The sequence below is a fragment of the Thalia democratica genome, chromosome 5, assembly GCF_965202585.1.
Source record: "Thalia democratica chromosome 5, ktThaDemo2.hap1.1, whole genome shotgun sequence".
NCBI classification, from domain to species: Eukaryota; Metazoa; Chordata; class Thaliacea; order Salpida; family Salpidae; genus Thalia; species Thalia democratica.
The window spans coordinates 19,168,672-19,183,773 of record NC_139169.1 but is presented as its reverse complement, the minus strand read 5'-3'; positions in this window follow the sequence as shown (position 1 = coordinate 19,183,773).

The following is a 15,102-nucleotide window of genomic DNA, read 5'->3' as shown; positions in this document are numbered from 1 at the left end:
TTTGAGATCAAATTATTTTCCTTATCTTTAAAGCTAGCTAAGATTTTTTTTATTCTAGAGAACGGTCCTTTGCCTTTAATTTAAAAGAATCTATTTGATTAGCGTTTGAATTTTTGAGTGGGGCCATGGAAAAAAAATGTTTTTTTTTTTAATTTTTATTCCAACGATGGTTTTAGCTAGCAAAGTATTTTTTTCTATTTTCACTTTGCTGTGTTGTCAAGGGTTGTTGTTTTTATTAAAACCATGCTCACAACTTTTAAAGCTTTTCATTCTATTTAAAAAAACACTTATAAAAATTAAAAATATTAATAAACGTGATTTTCATTCACCTTTTTTTTTAAATTATTATATATGCTCTAAAAGTGCATTAAAAAATCTTACTAATAAACTTTATTCACTATGGAATTATGCAAGTTTTTTACTGAAAAAATTTCAATTAGAATTTCGAATTTTGAGCTATTATTGACCGAATATTTTTCTGTACCTTAAGCTATTTTGTCGTTTTTAACTTAATCAAATTGTGAAGCTAACTTTTCAGCTATCGATTCACTACACTTAACGTTAATTCTTCACTAAAACTATGCTAAGATTCAATTTAAGTAAAAATGTTTACGTGAAAACAAAGTATATGTTTTATTTAGTGTTTTCTAAGTATTGTCAAGTTTCACCAACATTTTTTTTTGCTTTTTTACAGATTCTTAGTTCTATATCATCTAAAAAATTTGTGTAAAACTTATAACATTTTCCTTTAAGTATTAATAAAAACTTAATATAAATTTTGTAAGAAAGCATTATTCAAATAAAAACATTCTTTTTATTGTCTTTAAGTAATTGTTTCCAGTTGTAAAGTTTAGGTCTTAGTTTTACTTTAATTATTACAATCAGGAGTAATATAGTTATAAATGAGTTTGATATTTAAGTTTTAGAAAATATAACTATGTTTCATTATCATATTAATTAAAATGTATGTGTTTGTTTACAAACAAGTTGTGAAAACATAATTAAAGTTAAAACACGTAATGCTACAATACATTAGAAAAAATGCAACTATACAGTTGAGAGAAAGTATATAGATAACTTTACGAGCAAATGAGATTTTAATTGTTTGTATGTTGCTGTTAAAAGTTATACTCACTTTAGAGTAGAATGTTTGAAACAAACATTTTTGTTTGTCCAAAACATTTTATGAACAAAAATCTTAGTTCTCTATTAATTTAAATTTAATATTTTTTGTTAGTTGTGATAATAAAGTTAAACCTAATAAAGTTCAAACATTATTAAAAGCAACTACTTTGATATACGAGTAAAAAATATATCATATAGAGACATGTAATGTCTTAATATTAAAAACTTTTTAATTTATTTTTGAAAATATTGCACTTATATTTAAAGAGTAATGTAATTAGACTATAAAGTTTTTTTTTTCTTTGCTTTAACATAAGTATTACGTATTAAAACACAGAGTTCTCTATCGAATTCAGAAACAGAGGATAATACGCAGAAACAAATAGGATTAACGCGGCAGTTTGGAAGCAATGTTCAGATGAACGCGCATACTGTAAGTTATGTTTCTTTTTATATATGAACAATAATTTAACGTACTGTAACTGGATTTTTAAAACGTACAATCAATACAAAACTGTTTAGTGACTGCCTAAGTTGTATATCTTTAGAAAAATTTCAGATGTTTAACTATATGTTAAGTGTTTCCTTAAAATTGTATTTGTTATTTATTACATTAATATTTAAAAGCTTTGATTGTTTAAAAAAACTTCTTTTATAATATTCTTTTAATTTCTTATACTATTGTTTTATTCCATTCTTTAATTGAAATATTTGATATAAAAATATCTAAATTTAAGGCTCATTAAATTAATATTATATAAAATTAAGTATTTTCTTTCAAAAAGAAACTCGTGATATTAAACAACTTGTGAAAAGTTAATAGGAAGTAAAATGCATTTTAGATAGTGTGTTGCTAATAGTTTAACAATTAAGTTTATGTAAATATTAATGAAACAAACTTAAAAAAATCAAAAGAATATGAAAACTTAAAACTTTAATTTGTTTACTCTTCGTAACACTTTTCAAGGTTATTTTTAATTTTCTATTTTGTTTTGTTAAACTTTTCAAAAATTAAACTTTTTATTTTACCTTTAAAGAAACTAATTTTGATTTATGTCAGGTAAAAAGTTTTTATTTTAATAGTTCATACTAGTGATAATAAGTAACAGTTTAAATATAATTATTTTTTGGTAATTTTAATGGCTTACTTCTGCAATGTAATAAATACCATAATATTTTTTAATTTAGGTAGGAAACATTCAAATACCAGCTCCTCAAAAGCCACGTCATAAACGTGGTTAGTTAAATCAACTAAAAAACAAAAATTTGCAAAAAAGACGAAAAACAAAATATTTATTTTCATATTATTCCCCATTTTAGAAAACAATTTATTATAAGTTGTAGTAATTAAAAAGTATGTTTTTATTAACATTAAACTTAAATTATAACGATATTTTAAAACATCAAAATTAAGTTTAACCAATTAAATTTGTTTAAAGTTACTTTTAAAAGTTTTTGTTATTCTGAGAATTTTTTTTTTGTGTTATGTTAATAAGTTAATTATTTTATTTATAGGTATAAAGTTCGGCAGTGTACAAGGAGAAATATTTGGAGCAGGACGAACTCGTAAGTTAATTTTTAATTTATTTAATTATTAAAACGAAGTTTTCTTTCATGAACATCTTAAAAAACAAGTTTTTTTGTTTAAATTAATACTTTTTAAAACTTTTATTGTAATTGACTTCGTCTGTAAAATTTTTTTCTATTTTATGTAGAACTAGTTTTTTTTGATTAAAATGTAAGTTAATTCTTTAAAAGATTATTGTTTTTATACTTTTGAGTTTTCTTTTAAAATATTTTTTTTAATATATCTTTTTTGAAATAAGTTATATGTTTTTTGTTTGGTATTAATGTTCTTGAAAAACTTTGAATATAAATCTATATTTACAGGTTTAAGTTTTTTGAAGTTTAGTAACTAAAGTATTAACAGAACAAATTGAAATTCTTTCTTATTTAGTAAGCAATAATTACAATAATAAAATTAATTCAAGGTTTTTCTTACATAACAAAGTTTTAACGTATCATTAGTTAAACTTTTAGTATACAAAATGTAAGAACTTTATACATATTAGATGTTTTCGATCTATTTTTATTTGTACTTAGCGATAAGGTTTTAGCTGTGAACTATTATTTTACTGCAACATAAATATTACTGAATATTAGTATACTTACTTTATAAACTAAGTAATAAAAACATTAAAACTGTTTCTTGTTAAAACAAAAACATTATTAAAAGTAAAGTTTTAGCTAACAGCAAACAAATTAAACAAAAGTTTTAGAACAAGTGAATTTGTACAAAAAAAATTAGACTTTTAGTAAGAATATAATCATTTTTTGTGCGACAGATCTTAAAGCTTGTATGATGCACCAATTCAAGTTTAGGTACACGGGAAAGCTTGACTGCGTCTACATTCGCCTTGCTGAAGATAGTGAGTTTACAATGAATTTGATGTTGTTTAAACAGTAATAAACATATCGTAAATAACTATACAGGTAGTATAAAACCTTTTTTATATAAAAATGTAAATAAGTAAATTTAAAAAGTGTTTACGTAAATATTTATAGATTCTAATCTCTTACAGTTATTCAATTTACTAAAAAGTTTTAAACTTGACACATTTTTTGAAAATGCAGCATTTATTTTCTGTGATACTTTTTACTTGTTAACGTGATTCTTACAATTAAACTAATAACAGGGTTATTTTATAACTGTAGTATAACAAATCAATATTAATTATATTATGACAAACCTAAATAAATATACATATTTTTGTAGTTTAAAGCAAACACTAATATTATTAAGTTTTTAGACTTCAACTTTATGCATAGATGTTTTATACAAATTTAAAAAAGTTTGGTAAAAGTTTAACAATAAACTGCTTAAACCTAGAGCTTGAATTTTGTTAGCTTTCAATTTTGAGTTCAGGGACATGTCTAGACGTTTTTCTGTAAGTTTCCAGAATTGTTTTGATCAATAATAGAGTACAGTAAGCTCTTGCATCTTTACGCACTCGTTTAGTTACGCACTCTCGTTTAGTTACGCATACTAATATTCTAAAACATTTAAAAAATGAAATAAGATTTTTTTAATATTGTACAAATTAGGTTAAATGTATATTTTTAATTTAAAATATGTTTTTAAATGTTAACTTACCTCTCTATATCTTTAAACTTTGTGAACTTATGTTCCTTGACTAATTGATATACATTTAGTTATACCTCAGTATATCAGAAGTTTAATTAAAGGTCAAATTAAAAAATGTTGTAGTATCATAGACAATTTTTATTATATATTTTTCTTATTTTTTATATGTTTTTGTTCAAATGAAGAAATCCATTACAGCACCAAATAAATATTTTTGTAAAAGACCATACAAACAAATTTTAATATAGACAACACACCAATTCTAAATTGTAAACAAATGCTTAACTATAAATTGAGTTTGCCAAGTAGAACAGAATTTAAATCTTAAATATCAAACTTATATCAAAATAAACCACGTATAAATAAATTTAAAGATAAAATCTACTTATTATTAAAATTAGTAAAAATCTTTTACAAGTATAATTATTTTATATAAGTTTCAACCCTTTTTTTATGTATGTATAGTTTTATATTTTGTTTTCATATTTATAAATAGAGTGAACAAATTGTTAAAAGTGAGAAAGTCCCCAGTCTGCTTTTAACTAGAATCAATACCAAAAAACATCCATTTTAGTAACTATATTTGGTACCTCTCGTATCTTTACGCTTTTTTTCTGTGGAAACAATGAGCGTAAATTGGCGAGAGGTTACTGTATTTTGTGTAAAAGCTTTTAATAATACGCATTAGAATATAGCAGAGCGTGTCAAGACTTTTTTCAAAGAGGGTTCACAATTTTTTATTATTCATAATTTCCCGCTTAAGTACGCATATCTTAGGTATGCACTGCCTTTTAAGTACGCAATGGTTAGCCGAAAATATCTGTGTTTAAAATTCTATTTTCTGCTTGGACATAATAAAAAACATATTAGAAGTAAAGGAAAAATATTATAATTTTCTATTTATCATACTGTATAAAATTTAGATATATTAAAAATAATAACCAGAACCAGAAAAAAATAATATTTGTAATAGAATAATTTTTCCAAGTAATTTAATCTATAAAAATTGAAATTTCACTAAAAAAATGTGTTTTTACCTAGGGTGATGTCGCATTAAAATCAAGCTGAAATTAAATTAAATTTTTGTTGTTTTTTACCATAATCATAGGCTTAAAAATTATATCTTTTATATACAAATATAAAACTTATTTATTATAAACCAATAAAACTTATATACATAATTGCTTTCATTTTTAAAATAAAGCAAATGATACAATAACTTAAATACATTACAATACTGTAAATTAAAAACAATTATGTATTCTAATTTTAAATACATATTTATATAGCTTGTTTAAAATGAAGTATTATTTTAGATCAATCATATAAGGCTTGAAATATCGATTTCAAGTCTAAAATTATGGTTTAGAAAAATACTAAACATAATAAAATTTCAGCTTGAAATTAGTGCGATATCATTCTGTGTAATTACCAAAAAATCTTTAGACTTATACAGTTTAATTAAAATATCTTTAAAATATAATTAGATGTTTGCCTGATGGTGCACGAATTCTAATGTTGATTTTGAAACCTCTCAGAGTTAAAAATTTCATAAAATCAATAATCAACTTTGTGGCCAACAGATATAAAAAATTAAACAACTCAAATAAAAATTTCAAAATACATTTAAATGATGAAAGAATAAATTGCTAAGTAATGTAGTGGTCTAAAGATGAAATTTAAAACTCTCTGAATTTAAATTTTAAAGGTTTAAACCCTATTAGTTGACACATAAACAAAAAGTATAAATGTTTAAGTACAAACACAACATTAATTTATATCAACAAAACACAAAAGCTTCACACAATATTATTATATACAATCTACTAAGTAATATAAAACTTTAGTGCAGGGTTTCCCAAAATCATTTACTATATCGCCCCATTTTCAGAAGTTTTTAAAAAAAATCGCCCCTCATGATTTTATAAATTTGTATTTTCCTCTTGAGTTCGCTCTTTTGAGCCAAAAAAGTTGCATTCGAAATGTAATTTAGTCAGTACTAGTAAATGGTACTTCTAATGCATGTACTTTTGGGCTGTGTTCAAAGTAATTTACAGGGCTTGAAAAATTAATTTACAGTTTTTTTCTTAAAAGCCCAGTAAAATACTTAAATATTAAAAAGCCTTTTGTAATCTGTAATCAATTCTGTTTTAATATGATTTGTTTTGAAACTAATGAAACCTTTAGGTTAGTTGTGGACAAATTTTGTAATCAGCAAGTCATTTTACTAAAAATCCTTTCTAGTGTCGACTTGTTAAAAAAATGTACTTGCAGGTTGCATAATTTTAAAAAACTAGCATATAAGAAAATTTGAAAAAATGAGCAAACTTGTAATAAATTTATTTACTATCATTGTGATCTAGGAAGTACTAGTTTGAACTGAAAACCAAATTGAAAGCGTATTTCAAAGTATTAAGTATAAAAAAGCTAAATTTTATTTGTTTTACACAAGTAGTTTTCAAGTTACTTAGCGGGCCGAAATTTGACTGGATCTGGACCTTACGTTACCCATATAAAATCTTAACTGAAAACTGACATTATAATAATTTCTTATAAAACGAATTTCGGACATTTAGAAGTGAATGCTAAGTAACTTATTGAAGTCGCACAATATACTTAAATATTTTATAAATAGGCATATTCTAAAATTACTTTACCATAGATTAAAAAACTACAAAAGAATGAACAGCTTATTTTACACATAATGAAACAAATATTAAAGCATCATTGCTGATCTAGTTTTAGGAGGTTTGACCGACTGGTTGATTATCTCACATGAAAAGTGGTTTTATCAATAGCTTCTGTTAATGGAAAAAAATTATTAGTTTCAATACTAAAAGATATTATAAGCAAGTTAGTTGTAAAGTTAAAAATTTAGTTTTAACTTTTTAAGCTACATGTTTCGTAGTAGAATACCATGAAACAGTATATGACTTGAATAACCTTTTAAAACTAAACATTAACCCTAACATTATTTTATTTTCTTTATTTAAACTTAAAAAAATAAAAATAAAGGTTTTACAATAGTTTTGTGAACAGAGAGTAATCAATTAAATAAAAAAAGTTATTAGATTAAAATTTTGTTTTGTAACTGTAGCAGTATTTTCAATGGCTTATTTAATTCTTTTCAAAAAATGGTTTGTTTTCTAACTATCAATCTATAATAATTTAACAGAGGAAAGTAGTAAAAAAAGGGTTGAACTATTAAAATAAACAAAACATTTTAATTTTCAAAATATTTTGAGTTAAGATTAAACAAAAAACAGCTGTACTAATAGTTTAAAATACCTTAATATACAGATTTTTTAACAATAACAAATCTAGTTAGAATTTAAAACTGACTTTAAGAATCTTTTTAGTAAAATAGTTAAAGTCATTTTAAATAGGCACATCACATCTATACTCTTTTAAAGTCAAAAATCTTTTTTGAAAAAAAAACTTTAATTGTTTACAATATTTTTTTACTCATATGTAAAAACTAGTAAAATGTATTAAACAGTAACAGTAATGTCAAATAAATATCTTTTAAACAAATATTTTATTCACTATGCTATAAAAACATTAACTGTAATGTAAAACGACAAACACAAACTACAAAGATAGCCAAGTCAAAACATAACCATCAATAACTTTAAACACAGTGTAAATACAGTAAATATCACTCAATAAATACAGTAAACTTCTGCTTGAATTTTCACTTTGAAGAAAATCAAAAAGAGCGAACTCAAAAATGCATTCTCACTTTTTTTACAAAATAGCAATTTTCGATATGTTATAAGGCAATAATGTTATGAATAAACGTAAAAACTAAATTTAGCATTTATATAATACACTATTAAAAAGGCAACATAAAATTGATAAGTACAATGCATTATCAAGCACTAAATATACATTATTACGTTATAACACACAATAAAAACTATATACGTATTATATACTAATTTCGCGACAATAAATTATTTTATGAAAAAAGTTTAGTGCACAAATCATATGTAATTTTTAAGACTAATATCTTATGCTAAATGCACGTTGATTTGCTTTTTTTAACTTTTAAACACTAACAAAACAGCTTTTTTAAAGTAAGTATGCATTTTGAAATAGCTTGTACAAAGTTGTTTTTAAAATGAGCTACGTATTTTCATTTTATTTTATTAGACACATCATAATGAGTACTTTTTTTATTTTTTAAAATTTTGCTAATAAAATACATTGTTGTTCTGATGATATGTTAAACGCATTGAAACTGCAGTAAACTAGTTACATTTTTTTTTTAATTTTGTAATGGATATAGATTAAGTATAAATTTCAAAACTATATAAAGCTTTTTTTTTGTTTTAATTTTTGACTTATAGATGTGTTTTGAATCCTAGCTTTGTAAAATTCTTACTTGAGTATTTGTTGTTGGCTGTCACATAGTTTTAAAATATAATAAATCTGTTCATTTTGTTAAAGCCTTAATTATTATAATATTCATTTATTTTGTTTGAGTTTACTTATATGAAGGTATCATCACTTCTTTTATATTCCAAAATATTTTTTCTTTTTCATATGTTACGTTTAAAACTTTATTAATCTTATTCAAAAAGTATTGCATAATATACACAAATGAAAGTAGTTTGAATTTTACGAATTAAATGGTTTCCAAATATATATATATATAAAAGTCTTTATTTTCGATATTTAAAATATATGTTTATAGCTTAGAATTATTTAAAACAATTTCAATATCAAAAAAAAATAAAAACATAACTAAATCTGTTTAATTAACAGGAACATTATGCGACAACATAAAGAAAACAGAGCATTGCCTTTATCTAGTGTATCGACAAATACACAAACATTTAGCAATGAATTTCACATGTGAAGAGTTGACTTTGCCAGGTGAACTTATTTAAAAAGAGATGTTAAAAGTCTAAAATTATATAGATAGTCCGTAAGATACTGTAACACTTGTTTTTTAATGAAATTATTTAACCAGTATAGTTAACTAAATATTGATGTTAGTTTGTTATTTTTATAAGTTAAAGTTAAATGTTACAAAGGGTATATATTTATAATTGTAACAGAACTTTAAGGATGTTTTTGATGCTAATATACTTAAACTGTTGTTATGCTTGTGAACTTAACTGTTTTATTAAAAAAATTGATATAAATTCAACTTAAGCCTTTAAACTGCTACAGTTGTTGAAAAGTATTAATATTATAAATTTTCAGTTAATTTTTCGATTAGACAAACTGTTATTAATCAGTTAAAAGTAAATCTAAAAAAATCTAAGATAAGCTTTGCGGAACTACCTGTCCAAACGGATTCTTCTGTCGCAACATTACTTTAATTTATCAAGAAGAATCCATAAATAGCTGGTTCCGCTGTTCAGATAAATCAGAACTTAAGAAAAACTCAAGTTTTGTTGACCCAACACAAACTAAAGCAAGTAAATATACAAAAAATGTTTATTATCTTATCAAAATTAATTTAAAACTTTTTTGCTAGTATACCTAAAAAACACACTTTAAAGCATTTTTATGTAGCCTCACGCAATTAACATGATCATTAAAAATAAGATGTAAGCTTTGAAAAATATTTTCTAAATAAGTAATATATGTATAAAACTATATTAATAAATACTGATGTAAAATTTTAATTGTTTTTGAAGAGGTACAATAAAAACAATTTATTTTTTAATTACAATCGCTATTATATAAAATTTTGTGACCTTTAACAGATTCGAAACTTTACTTTTAAAGTTTTTAACTTTAAAAAACACCAATTTAATCTAAAAAATATAAAAGATTATTTTTAATCATATGTAGTTGTATTTACAATTTTGTATATACTGTTTATAATAAATTAAATAACATTTTCTAATATAAGGTAATTTTTTACAAGTCCTACAATTGTCTTAAACAGACAAAAATAAAAATTCTCAAAAAGAACACTATAAAATTTGTAGTTTAAAATTGTTCATAGTTGCAGTCTTTTTAAAGCTTAATTTTTTTTTTTCTAGCGACTTTTTTTGGAACCTACCTTCAAGTGCTACTGTACTGTTGCATAGCGCTAATATGTATATTTATAGCAATTTGCATAAAATACAAAAGTTTTATTTGTTTTGCTTGTTTATACAATAAACTGAAAAGCCTTTTTAACAGGTGCGACTAACTTTTAAAGATTTTCTAGTTTCTAAGTATTTTCAAACAAATAATTCCTTCACAATTTAACACTTTAACAACTTTATGTCAGTTTCAAAGTTTAATACTTACAACGTTTAAAGTTAACTTTATTTGTTTTTAAGTTTATTGTAAAATTGTTAAGCTCAACTTTAAGCTCACTTTGTTAACTACATTTTTACTTTGGCAATGTTTACTTTGAAAGTTAAAAGATAAAAGAAAGCTACATACAGCTTTTATTATTTTCATTGTTGTTATATTGTTTTAAAACTTAACTAAAATTTAAACTTTACCTTAAACTCAATCTTAATATGAAAAATTATTTTGTTTTGTTTTTAAGTAAAAATTTGTTTTTATTTAAATTTAGTTGTTTAAATGCTATTTTCCATAACTGTCACATATCTTTTGAAATTTATTTAAGCACTGACGAGTACTTTGACGGAAACTTAATTTGTTAAATAAATTCTTGAAAGAATAAATTTGTAATTTTTCTACAGTAATTGAGATCTCTCTAATTGTTCTCTTAAAACCAAAAAATATAATAGTAAAATTCTTAAAGTAAGTTAAAACTTTATGAAGTCGTTAATATTCTTTAGTCTGAACTCTTTACAAAGTTCAACAAATAATACTAGTTAAGTTATTTTATTCAAATGTAATTAACTTTTTAAACTAAGTCACGCGTTAAAAATATATTATTAATAATTCTAATAATAGCTTATAATCGATGTTTTAGCTTAAGCTTTAGTATATACTACGGAAAAAAAAACTACACTTTGTAACAGATTGTTAAAAATATTTAGTTATGTGATCATTACTGGGTTTTTTTTATTTAACTTTTTTTTTTTATTAACAACGTTTAAGTCAAAAATATAATCATATAAAAAATAAATACTGTTCAAGTATAATTTTAGGAATATTTGTTTGTTTTTATATTGTGCTAATTATTTTCGTTAAGAGTTAAACGATGTTTTTAACTTTAACATTTTATAAGTTTTTTAAACGATATAAAAACGAGAAGAAAACAAATTGTTTGAAGTTTTTTCAAAGTTTTATAAAAAGATATAATAAAAAGTTTATATAAGTTTATATGTATCTTAGTTTCTACTTAAAGATTAAAATTAATGTCTAAAGTTTATAAGTTTGATACAGATAATTTAATATTAAAAAAAAAATTAGTTTATAACTATCCCCAACATATAAAAATCTAACCATTGAGATACGTATATACAAGTTTAAAAGCTTCAATCAGACTCATTACGATTTTGAAAATCGTAACAACTTAGTTTTATTTTTCGAAATAAGAGTTCAAAAAATCAAACGATTATCAAAACTATTTTTTTTAGTCAGTAATTGTTTTGTCTAAATAAGCTAAAATTAACTTACTTTATTTTTTAAATATATTAGCTTTTTTATATTTACTTAATCAAATTTTCGCTTTTTTTATTCTGAAAAAGCTATTTTACGTTGTTTTAGGTTAATAAAGTAGTAAAAAAGAATAGCTACTTGTTTATATTCAGAACTATATAAAAAAGTGTAGCTTTAACTTTTTATTAGTTTTCGGATCATTAAGTTTCAATTTTCAATGTAGGTTTCGAATCAAATACAACTATTTTCAAAAAATTTTCAATTTCTTGAACTTTTTTTTATACTTTTATGTTTAGATTTTACACAATGTTTCTGACGAAAAGCAGGGAAACATGTTAAACTGTTACAAAAAGTAGGAAGTGATTTTAGTTTTTTGAAACATTAAATAAATGTACGCAATTAACGTTTTATTTTCTAATTATTTCATTTTTTTAGTATCTGTTAATTTAAAAAGTATAATAATCAAACATTTTAATTCATTTAAATTAAGTTTTTAAGTTTAAAACGTTTATGTATGACTATTTTTTCAAGTTAAACTTATTAACGTAAGTTTTGTCTTAAAATGCGACTATGATTTTCCATAAAATACCGAATATAAATCAAATAATTTTACCCTGTATTTTGACTTTTTAAAAATTGTTTACCAATTAGAATTTTCCCGAGTTAAACTGCAGCTTAATGTTTTAAACAAAAAAACTCTAATTTTTGTACGCAAATACCTCATTAAACTAACGGCTTTAGTTTAATTATTTTCCTAATTTTAGTTCTAGCTTGAACTTAACCTTCTTTTTTAGATATTGATTTGTAAGATAAAAACTTATGTTACAATATTTTATTGTTGTTCCTAGATAAAGCTCAGAAAGTTTACAAATTCCAAAGATAAGTTTTCTGTTTATGTACTTTAAAAATTTTATAGATTCCCTAAATATGTTCAAAGTTTGTGAAAGCAAAACCATTTTAGTCAAATAAACTATACAAACAAAACCAGTTATGTTGATTTTCCGAAAGCTTCGATTTCTTAATTTTAAAATTTATTATTATATCTCCTATTGATTCAGATAAAAATATTTCGAAATTTATTTACATAAAATATGGTTATTAAAAAGGCTTTTATAGGGGGAAAAAACGTGTATGTTACTTAAGTGTTCAAGATACTTCTTATAATGATACCGTTTTTTTTAACAATTATAATTTAGTTACATATAAAATCTGAAATTAAACAAACTATTATAGACTTTTTAAATTATAATTATTTCTTCTGTTAAGCTTTTTAAGTTTGATTTCAAAAATATTAAATAACTATAACAAGTTAATAAACGAGATCGATACTTCACACATTTCTTGTAATAATACCTTTTTTATTCGTTAACTGTAAAAGTTATAATGCAATACAAACTTTACATAAAAAGTAAACTTAGATTAAAAATATAAGTATATAAATGCCTCAAGTAAGCTTGGTTAAAAGAAAAAACCTATGTGTGTTATCTGGTTTATTTGCCTATAATAAAAAACTTAAAAACGAAGAACACTTAATTTCCATAACGTAAAAACGCTAGAAGCATAAGTACTAAGAAAAAGAAACCACTCAGCATGATGAGTACTAGTATCACAGGGAACAGTCTTCTCTTCTTCAAAGCTGAAATTTTACAATTTTAATGTTTTTTTTTCTGTACGCTTAAGTACATATAAAATTGAAAAGTTTGTGAGTTTAAAGTACTGTTAAAAGTTTATCTCAAGTATACTACCTCATAAAAAAAAATATAGTTGCTCTTAGTTTTACAAATATACATTACATACAATGAACACAATTTAAAAATAACTTGTTTAGAAGTAGTTTAATTAAGATGATTATTGTGATATTTATTATATTTTTCAAAAACCTCACTAGTTATTTTTGGTTTAGTTTTTAAAAACAGTATTAATAGCTAAATACGTAAAATGAATCAAAAATTAATATGTGATTTGTTTTCTTTTTTTTTTATTAATTATAAAGTTCATTTTCGAGTTTAGCTTGGTTAATGAGTTAAAATAAACGAAACTTTTTCTTTAAAATCTTAAAATTTTTTTAAAATAGTTCCAAGCAAAATTTTATAAACACTTGTGAATTTTTAGGTAAAAAATTTATTAAATATTTCAAAAAACAAAACAATAAAACTCACGTATGTAAATATATTCATTATTTTCACCTGTTGTAATATATTTTTAATTTAATAAATAATAAATAAAATGCAAGCAAACTTTAATAAATTTAGGTTAAAAAATTTCAGTTAGTTTTATTATTTAAACAAACTACTTAAACATTAAAAAAGAAAATAGAAATTTATATTTAAGGAACCACTTACTTAAAAATATGGAATTTAAGAAATTATTTTGTTTGGTTTATAAAGAACTTTTGATTAAAAAGTTCATTGTCATAAAAATGTAAGTGTAAATTTACTAAATCATTATAAAATAAGTGATTAGTTTTTCAGTATAAACATTTTGTTACAATTTGAAAGTAGTAAGAAACTAAAATTAAACAAATCTGTATTTTTGGACTTGTGTGTAATTGGTAACTTTTTAATTAGAGTTGTGAAGTTTCAAACTCATAATTTATTTATTTTTACTTTTGTTGTTATTTTAGATTGTCTTAGTAACAGTTTCAAAAGTTTTACAAACTTTTAGTAAAACAAATTTTTAGACAAAAAAGCAAAAACTTTCAACTTTTTTTGCAAGATTTACAATTAGAGTTGAGTAAAGTTTAATTAAATAAATCAAAACTATCTTTCAAAGACGAAAGTATTTACTTATTCTAGTTACTTTGTGTTTTTGCCGAATAAACTGACTATCTTACAGTAATTTTTAGCTTATTTAGTGTTATTATTCTTTTAGATATTGCATGCGTAGCACGTTAATAGTTTATTTATGCATTACGAAATGTCCAGTTTAAAGTATTCATTTTAAAAATAAATAAAACTCGTCTAATAAATTAACTATACAAAAACCTGAGCCTACAAGAAATTAACATCAATTCTAATATCAAATTGAATAGGTAGGTTAATAATTTTTGTCATCTTTGTTACAGAGAGAATACTGACTGTACTGAAAGTTAATTCGAACACATTCTATAGCTTAGCCAACGGTCGATGACCTGGATAACAAACTTATTGTAGAAATTGAAGTAGAGCTGTTACTAAACGAGTAGAAAAAATTAGAGCCAACATAGAAGATTTGCAAGTCATGTGTATTAAATCACTTATATGACACTTTATTGAAGTCTTTGCAAAAAAAGACGTTGTCACAAAATATGCATGTAGCTCAGA